The sequence below is a fragment of the Pinus tabuliformis genome, chromosome 3_2, assembly GCF_031772625.1.
Source record: "Pinus tabuliformis cultivar Carrire ecotype Pingquan chromosome 3_2, CPIR1, whole genome shotgun sequence".
Taxonomy (NCBI): domain Eukaryota; kingdom Viridiplantae; phylum Streptophyta; class Pinopsida; order Pinales; family Pinaceae; genus Pinus; species Pinus tabuliformis.
In genome coordinates this window covers 707485460-707495674 of record NC_142302.1, presented here as the reverse complement: position 1 = coordinate 707495674, position 10215 = coordinate 707485460, and the positions used below count along the sequence as shown (strand labels likewise).

The window sequence follows — 10215 nt, the reverse complement described above, 5'->3', positions numbered from 1 at the left end:
CATTATTCTAAGTATCAAATGATAATGGGTTTTGAGTTATACCTGGTAGTCGATTTGATTACTTACTTGATTTCCTGAGTACCTGTAGTAATCTTGGTAGTGATGGGAAACGTTCTGTTGGATGATCCTCTTCACAAATTTTGCAAATTTTCAGGCTACTAAGTGGACACTTTCCAAGGAGGTGTTTCTTTCTACAGTTGGCACAAAAGATAAGTGGTGGGTTTTCATCCTGCTCCCACTCTTCCTGTAAATCATCCAATTTCGAAATCAAAGATTTAATAATATCATTTTTATGTTCAATCAAAATATTAAATTTTTCAATTGTTAATTCTTCATTGGATGAATTGTATGTCTCTGTAGTAGCATAAAAATTCCTCATTAGATGATTCCCCAAAATACCATTTTCCTGTTTTTAACAAGCCAACTGGTACATTCGTTAGCACATGAATGGTGTATATATATATATATATATATATATATATATATATATATATATATATATATATATATATATATATATATATATATATATCTATATATATATAGGATGGGAAATTCTTTCAACATCAGAGAAAATGAGAAACCTTAAAGCAACAGTATAGGAAAGAAATAAATTCAAAGAACATAAAATTGCAAGAGAAACTAGGTGAAGGAAAAAAAAAAATATGACAGATCACTAAGGTGAATCCCTTGAGTGCTTCCCTAGCAATGACGCCAAAATTTTAGATGTAGTATAGGGTCTATAAATGTACCAACATTTAATTTGTCAATCCGGATAGTTTGTGAACTTCGAGACACAGCACTGGAAATGCTAGAGAAAGCCCCTGGAAACCAGCAAAAGAAATGCTAGTCTATCTTGCATATCAAACTCATCAATAAATGAAACCCTGCACTAAAAGAGAAGCTGAGAAAACACCAATCCAAAAAATTAAATCATGTAGGAAATAAAAGGCAATCAACAAGAGAAAGGAAATCATAACTGAAAACCAAACAGTGTCGACACAATATCAAGAGACTATAAATGTTGGAAGGAATTCAAAAGCAATTCAAAATCATTCTACCTATACTAATTCTGCTTGTACTAATATTGTGTGAAATTAACTTGAAAGCATCGGCAAGTAAATATATTGAGTTAGGTTTAGGAGAACCCACAATAATAACCATAATTTGTCAATGTTTTAAATCCCAACAGGGATCCAACATCAAGACAATTTTGAATGTTTATAGTAGAAGAGCTAGATGAGAGTTTAAATAGTTATGAGATGATTTGATTTAAGGATGAGATGAAGGTCAGATTTTAATAATAATGATTATGATCCACACTTTAAAAAAAAATTATTGTAATTTTTAATAATTTTTGAAGAGGTTAACCAAATCATCTCATAACTATTTAAACTCTCATCTAGATCTTCTACTATCAACATTCAGAAATTGTCTTGATGATGGATCCCTATTGGGATTTGAAACGTTGAAAAAATATGGTTATTACTGTGGGTTCTCCGAAAACTAACTCAAAATAAATGAACCACAAATGTCTAAAAAATCAAGTAAATCTCCTGCGTAAATAACTTATGAAAGAAATTAATATGAATCTCTCGCCTTCCTTGTCCCTGAAAATCAATCGTGTAGAACTCTCCAGAAGTTTATGGGTAAAATACAATAGAAATTAAACATTAACGGTGTCGAACATAATGCATTTTCCTTTTTATAAATGTTGGATTTCAAGACCATAAATACTCAAGTCAAGCTCAGGTTCTGGAATATTAATTAAATGGATCTAGATCAATTCGAGTTGAAATTTAGAGCTCATAAAGGCAAAGCTGATCTGGAAACAATTTGATAAGAAGAAATCTCCAAGCACAACTCTTGATGCAACAAATGAAATAGGAACAATTTGCAACAAATCAAATTAACTTTAAAATTTAAGATAAAATATTGCAGCAAATTAAATGACATTAACTTGAAGAAGGAAAAGAGACTAAAAGTATTTAAATAAACTCGCACACTAAATAATAATCTAAATGCTAATTAATTTAAGAACTGTAGAGTGGTGTCGAGCTGGTCTGGCAGCCAACCCAGCCAACTCACACCCTCGATTAACTTGGTCCACACAGTAATCAAAATCATTATATGAAATAAATGAATAGACAGAACATAGATGAAAATTTCTTCAATTAATTCTTGAAAAACAATATTTACATCAAGTAGACAATGCTCAGCTCCAACAAGACAAGAGGAGCGATCCACCAGTTATGAACTACATGAGGCTACATTGGGACAACTCCTCTTCCCTTCTGCGCCTTCCCCTCGTGCGCACTATCCCTGGCTCAATCAAATTTCCTTTCTTACTGTCTAATTGTCTAGTTAATTGACTCCCTGTACTTGATCCCGACAATCTCTTATATAGCATTGAATTACAAACTGGGCCTTTTAATTCAGCCAATTAAAATATAAAATATTATTAGTTTTAACAATTTGCCAGAATAAGAATTAGTTTTGTAACTAAATATTGAAAGAGGGAACGATTCTGGTGAATCATTCTTCTTTTCCTGGAGTGGCTGTTGAGGTGCGATTTGGCTTAATCGATTTCCTCCTTGCGTGAGCTATTCATAGGTTGGCATCAGAAATTCAATGCATATCTCCTTCGATCATATTCATATTGAGCTAGACTTATCATAACCATAACGAGCACTGAATCTAGAATGACTACCATAACAAAGATCTCTATATTCATCACTGTTGTATGGTGACGCTTTTAGTGTATATTCTAGGACCTCTCATCAAGAAATGGGCAACCTTCATCTTCATCCCACCATGTAGTCCTGTAATATATGCCATACAGTACCAATTGAGATGCCCCTAGCAGCACTTCCAGTCCATTGGGTAGCACATGATTAATGTCAAAGTGTATGCAACCATAGAATGTCCAAATGACTCCATTGGTAGTGTGACCCAAGGAAAGGTAGAAGGGCATGTACTTCGCACTTTTAGTTTGGATAACCCTTTTCATGATGGACAAGGGTGTTGCATACATGAAGACATTGAATACAATGCAGATTGTTCCAATAACTAAGGTCCGTCTCTTATGAGTATGCTCTAAAGTTAACGTCAAACCTGCCACTACTGCAAAGAATATGCTTATTACTACCAGAAACAAGGAACATAATAGTGTACACTATTTCAAAGAGCACACCCGTTCTGTTAAGTGTAACTACAAGAATGTTGTTTGGATGAACAAAAGGCATGCCGTATAACACCCACAAGGCATAGTTGAGGAGATTCATGGGGTAAGGAAATCTAGAAAACCCTCGAGTCGATTTCCATTTCCACACCTTGAAAAATGTAGGTAGGGGAAAAAGGAACATCAAGATATAAATAATGCTCCATATGATTCCAACAACCAACCGAATCGTATCAGCGATTGTCATTCTTTCTTCGAATGAAAATTGCAGGAGAAGGGGCAAAAGCCCCCAAAATTAGATGTGAATAGGAACGTTATAATGGGAGCGCATCCTTGCAACAATTGGCAAAGAAAGAAAATAGAGTGATGAGAAAAATCAAGCATTGTGTGTGATAACCATGATGCACCCGTGGCGCATGCAATGTAATGGACAAATAGATCTCAAGGAATTCCACTCCTATTGACATTATCAACATGGCTTCGAATGTGAGAAGAGTTCCTCCATTATCTGAGACATAGCAAGCAATGGCATCGTTCCGCTATCATGCAAATGCCTGGGTCAATATCAAAGGCTCGATGGGTTATTTATGGTAGCAGAATCAATTGGAAAGATGGTAGGGCATTGTGATGACAGAGTTTATGTTGAGCTTATTGCTGTATTGGAATTGACATGAGAAGGAAGAACATAGTTGTCATTGAAATGATAAAACTTATCAGATTCCTTAGTCGTGACCACAATGCACTTCATCCATTTCACCATTGGCATCCAAACAATTAACATCTGCGTCTGACTGAAGTAATAACCCATATGTGCCATAGCAAGCCAAGGAAAAAAATCCTTATACAAGTCAACAACTGATACAATTTGATCCCCATGAATGAAGGGTTCGAGTACACGCACAGAGAATGTGAATACAGTCTAGGAATCCTTTGGAATTTAAGCAGGTAAATGGTGCAGGAATCCATTACATGGTGTAGGAAGGTAAGTGCAATGGTGCAATTAGGTAAATACAGGTTCAAAGGTTGTATAAGACATGATTGAATTAATGTTTATACCCGAAACATACAAACCTTAATTAATAACATTTTAATCATGTTAAAACGAGGAAGGTAACAAATATTTGCAACAATTAATCATTTAACCAAACAACAACATGAGAGAAATGGATGAAAATAAGAAAAATTGGAAGCCCAACAGTGTTCCCTAAACTAGACTAAGGATGCATGAATCCACTGGCCTAGTAACCCCTGAACCAGACTGTGGGTTGTGGTAAAGCCATATTATGTGGCTCAGTGGGACTGGGAATCCTTGTCGATGAATGACAGGAGATACGGTAAAGCCAAGAGGTGGATTTTATCTCTTTTGGGCCTAGTGATTCTGGGATGGAATGCATGGTAAAGCCTATAGAGTATGTCTTGATGTAGGGCCTAGTGATCCCTGGATTGGACTGCGGATGCACGGTAAATCCTGAGAGACTAGGAGGAACTCAAATTTTTCACGGTTTAAGGGGATAGCTTTAGTGGTATCCACATTGATTAGTGTTTTTGATGTGTTATATGAGTCCCACGTTCATGCTTGGAATATGGCACGGGGGTGATTGGATGAAGAGAGAGTTAGCTCAACCAATCTATGGTCAGGTGGAACGTGGTAGTCCCATCTCTGGTCGATTAATTGCATTGATTAATGAGAAATTCACTCCATTGATTTCATGTGTAAATGTACTAGTGTATATATGGATTTTGATGGCCGATATATTTATTGTAATTCTTTTCCTACTATGTTGGTTATATGTTCATTTTGTGGCAACAACTATGTTTTGCTCTCAACATGTTTGTACTTGTATTTGAATGGATATTGTATTTGTGACCTAATAAGTGATAAGGTAAAAAATGACATGAGGAAACAATGGTTCATGGCAATTCTCAGATAAGTAAGAGATCCCTACACTTAAGTATGGGGTTTACACATGTAGGTTACATGTCGATGATATGTTCGATGAAATTCCTGTCATGGCTAGTAGGAGTCTGGTTAAGGCCTTGATCAACTATTTACTTTTGCATCATTGTTTCCCCGCACTTTACTTAATTCTGAGCTTTCATTCCATTCTGGGGAGTGGCCTGGGCTCTGGGCATGAAAAAGTGGCTCAAATCCTAGAATCGCTAGCACAAAATTGGCAAGTTTGGACCATAGTTGCTGGCAGGTAGGCCTATGAGAGTGACTTTAGGTCTTTGGTTGCTCCCTCGCCCATATCATGAGAGCAACTGAGCCTTAAATTGTCCAGAACAACAGTGGGACCCAGTGACAGGCTATCTGAGTCGCTGACTTGTCTCCTGAGGGTTTTGTTGATGGTGTTGGATGTACGCTTGTGATGTTTCGTCGATTCCACTTCCTTACGATTTCCTAGGAGGTCAAATCTGATCATAGTAGCTTTTCATCTCATGTTTACCCTAGTTGGCATGGTTACTTGGGTGGATGTGGGAGGAGGGTGTTACAAGAAGTTGAGAGATCCATGAAGGGAGGAGAGATATCCATAATAAGTGGGATAGATCCACTATAGGAGGAAGGAGGCCCAAGATATGGGGAGCTTGAGCTCAATCTCAACCAATTTGGATTAGATACCAACCACAAGGCTTCTAGAAAAGGAAGCTTCATTTACTTTTTATTTTTTACCTTAGTAAGAAGATCATCACGACCTTAACATAGGCAAAAGTGTAATGACATCACTCTATATATACTATGTAATCATGCATCATCGCAACTTGTAAACTGAGTGCCCATGATGTCCTCCAAAATTAGGGTTTTTAAGATATTTAATCCAAGATTCTTATACACCATTGAAAGGTATTTCTTCCATCTTTCAAGGGGACTTATGATCATAGTTCATCGGATCATGTAAGACCTAGATTTGGTATCATTTGCATAAGAGTGACAAATTGATGTGTAATATATTTCCCCCTAAAGTACAAAGTCAGAACTGGTATGATGGCTGAAGTGATTTAACATACAAAGGCAAGGATCAAGGAATCACTGTTTAGAGACCTGCAAATCAACAATCAAAGGGATTATAGTACAATATCATTATCATCACTGAGGTAGGAATTCTCATAATCATTATAACATATCAAATTTATACCTAAGTATGGAAATGTATAAAGATCCATATGAACAAATCAGAGTCGTGACCACCGGACATACATTGTGGATCCATGCTCAAATAGAATTAATATGAAAATAACTATGCCATATAGTGTAAATCTATACATCGGTCATGAAAACTCCATGCAACCTGGATGGATGAAACTAGATCCAGGGTCTTCATCGCTACTGCTCAATAGTACGAGTCTAACCATGTGAACGATTGTGTCAAAGTCGAACATAGTAGACATCATATGATTACCGGTCAATGATGAGAATCGTTAAAAAATGTGAGATAAACCACTAATAATGTCAATGACTATCAAGTTACACTAGTACAATTATGAAGTACAAATGAATGATCTAAAGTCAAACACTCATAAAATCTTCCAATCAAAGGTCAATGACGTGAAACTATCATCAAAAGTGAGGAGACATACCATTGAGGCATTCAAGTTCCAAGACATTAAAGAGAGTTTCTAAGTCAACTTCCTAGATAATGTGTTGAAGTCGATAGGAAGAGACCATCACGGGAGGGCCTTGATGTATCCCCCATTAATGACACAAAAACAATATCAATATTTTGAGTAGGATGAAAAAATTAACTCATGACTGACTCAGGGATGGTTGGTGTGAAAGAGGGCTATAAGTACTGTAAAATATTTTCATTTAGGTTGAACTTATCTTGAACATATTGGTGACACTATATGGAGTTGGAAACACCAACTCAATTATGGGATAAAAAACTGGTATGAAGGCTTTCAAGGTGGTGCAAAAAACAAATAGGTAAGTGGATTTCCCAACCCAATCAAACACAAAAGTGAAGGAGTGTCATGTTCAAGAGTGACTTATTGCCTTTACAGAATACAAAAGATAAATGTTCCTTTCCAATTCCCCCCACCATTACTAACAAGTACCTCTCTATTTTTATGCAAGATTGAGGAGGATAACATATGCTTGTATTGGAAGCTTACCCTTCAGATAAGTCCTTCAAATTTTTTTTAATGAACCTTAGGAAGGAGTGGTTCTGTAACATCATGTTTGATGAGTCCTATATTGTTTATGTTTTTACGAGTCCAATACAGAGGTAACTTGATGTCATTTTCATATTTAGAGAGTTTGAAAAGACAAAAGAAGGAAACTCCACAAGGTTATTTTTCATTAATTTAGTCCCTCGAGCTTGAAAAAGCGTAAAATATACAAGCGAGAACTCTTTTGACCATGTGTGGTCAAAGTATACCTTTTTCATAAATAGTCTACGTATTCTGTAAAAGGGGTAATCTTATACAAGGTATATATTTCTTCATATAAGTTTATGAGCTTGAAAGAAAAAGAGCTCAAAAAAGACTCCAAGGTGTCACTTTTTCATTTAGTTTTAAACAGCCCAAAAAAGCAATAAAAGTATACTCATGCCATTACATTATATTTCAACATTTTGACCTTTTTACTGCACACTAAAACTAAAAAATCATGAAATATGCTTGAAAAAATGATAAAAGGGTTTATTTTTTACTATTTTAGGAAAAAAGAGGTAAAAACAGTAATTAAAAATAACTTTATTTTTATAAAAGCCCAAAAAGTCATTTTATTTTAACCATTTCATTTTTACCAATTCTAAAGCTAAAAAACTCATTTTTACCTTCAAACTTCTAGAGCAGATTGCGACCAATCTAGTCAACAATTTCCAGTGTCGTTTCTTCTAGGTAATAACTCTCTCCTTTCTCTTCACTTTTATGGTTAACTTTTTTATTTTGATGGTGAAAATCCTAGTTTTCAATTTGTAAAGAAAGCTAGGTTGTACTTAGGAATCACCGCGGGTTTCCTCTTTGGACCCACGATGATCGAAGGTTTGAAGATGAAAAGTGTGATGACATCGCTCTATTAAAAAATCAAGTGCGATGACCAGAAAGCACATAAAAAATTTAAATTTTCTCATGGAATAAACTCAAAATTTGGTTTCCTTGCGATATAATGTTTTCTTTTTTGACTTTTAACAAGGCTTATATTCACCATGACCATGAATTGAGAGAAAGAGAGGATGAAACCGATGATCTCATAGCAACATATGATCCAAATACAATATTGGCCCTATGACGGTGTGGTTTGGCCAAATTCTACTTAACCCCTGGCATGAGAGCTCAACCAAAGGTCTTATAGTTCTTTGTAAGGGCATGGGATGCTAATGAACAATTCTTTCACATCGATTCCCATTCCTTGCAATTAAAGTAGAAGACATCGACTTTTTAAATGGATTGTCAAAGAGAGGGGTTAGGATTCAGTTAAATGGCCATCGTGTTGGTTGTGAAACCACTAATTAGTATATTTCTTAACATTTCATTCGAGGATCTCATAAAGCAAGTAGTGGTAAGATTGAGATCAAATATGTAGAAGGATTTGCTTTGAAAATAATCTTTTTTACTATGTCTCATGTGGCTGGGAGCATAGCTCCTTATGTAGCTTCAAAATCTCAGATGAAATATGCTCTTGAGTTTATGGAGTAAAAATTATTTAAATGGTGCAAGGCTTTGCTAAAGAATATGAAACAAAAGCTAATGATGTGAAAGAAAGGAATATTGAAGAAATTTGGGTACGGATCTATATTATTATGTTTCTTTCTAGAATGGGTGCCACTATTCCAATCAAAAAAGGTAGATGTAGATCCTCCTCATGCTAGAGATATGTGCATGAGGAGTTTGGTTGACCTAATGGCCTGCCATGGTGGTGGGAAATTGATGTCATTCATTCCTCCTTTACTTGGGTGGATTCGTTGAAAGATTATTATGATCGAGGAATATCCTTATGTAGGGACCAACTTTAGATGAGATCCAGATCTCATCCTCCCACTAGGCATGTAGTGGGCCAAGTAAGGTAGAAACATTTAATTTGTGTTTTGAATATTTTTGGTTTTTTTGTTTTTGTTTTTTCTAAGTGTATCAAGACTAACATTAGCTTATTATGTAGGCATGGGAGTGGTAATATCAGCTAGGATGCTCCCTACCCAAAGGCAGGGCCAAAAGTAGGTAGAGGTTGGAGAACATAACTTAGCAGCTATTGAGACACTAGAAAAGTTAGAGCGAAACCTTGATGGACTTACCCAAGGTATTCCAGACTCTAGGATTGATGATATTCCACTTCATTACTAGAGGCACACTATAGGAGTGCCTACATTGTTATGTCAATTTTTTGGACGTGTTGTTAGAGTTGTAGTTTGTTATCATGAGCACCACCATGTTTAGCTCTTAGGATTTTTGAGCTAGATTTTGTGCTTTTGGTTTGATTGGAATGTATGCGGATAATAAAGGCCATCGGCCTTATATGTCTTGGACACCATTTTTGTAAAAACCAAAACTCTTTACAAACTTTTAATCTATGGATACTTCTTCTACTTAATCTGCCTATTTTTTACAATGTACATATGACTATTGTTTATTTTTACAAATGTTGCAAATGTCAATTTAATACATATTTTTCCAATGTGTTGGTTAATGTATTTAAATGTATTGGAATATGTCGATATTCAATATAATCAAATTCAGACTTTCTAAGAGATGGACCCGCAAAAACGTCCTTAAAATTGATGGACTTATGACTGAATAAAAGTTACAGAAATGTAATACCACGAGTTGAGAATCTAATCTAACAACTAGACAATGAATACCAAGTGAAACAACATCAGACAAAATTCCAATAACTACATTGTACTCTGCAATGTTGTTAGTTGTTCTACCAACGTAAATGCCATGTAGACTCACTAACTCATTCGTAGGCATATAAATTTCCCATGTAATGAAATAAATCTTCTGGGTACTACAACTAGAACCATCAATATATCCAATGTAAGGTTGAGGGAGCATCGACATCTGCAAACCAAGTGTAAAAAATGATAAGTAGGGGAAAC

At 35.5% G+C, this 10215-nt stretch overlaps 1 pseudogene; it reads right to left on the bottom strand.

Annotated features, from left to right (window-relative positions):
- Nucleotides 1-2767: 2767 nt before the first annotated feature.
- On the bottom strand, nt 2768-3428 carry LOC149182607 (bidirectional sugar transporter SWEET5 pseudogene; annotated as a pseudogene).
- Between the last annotated feature and the right edge of the window lie 6787 nt (nt 3429-10215).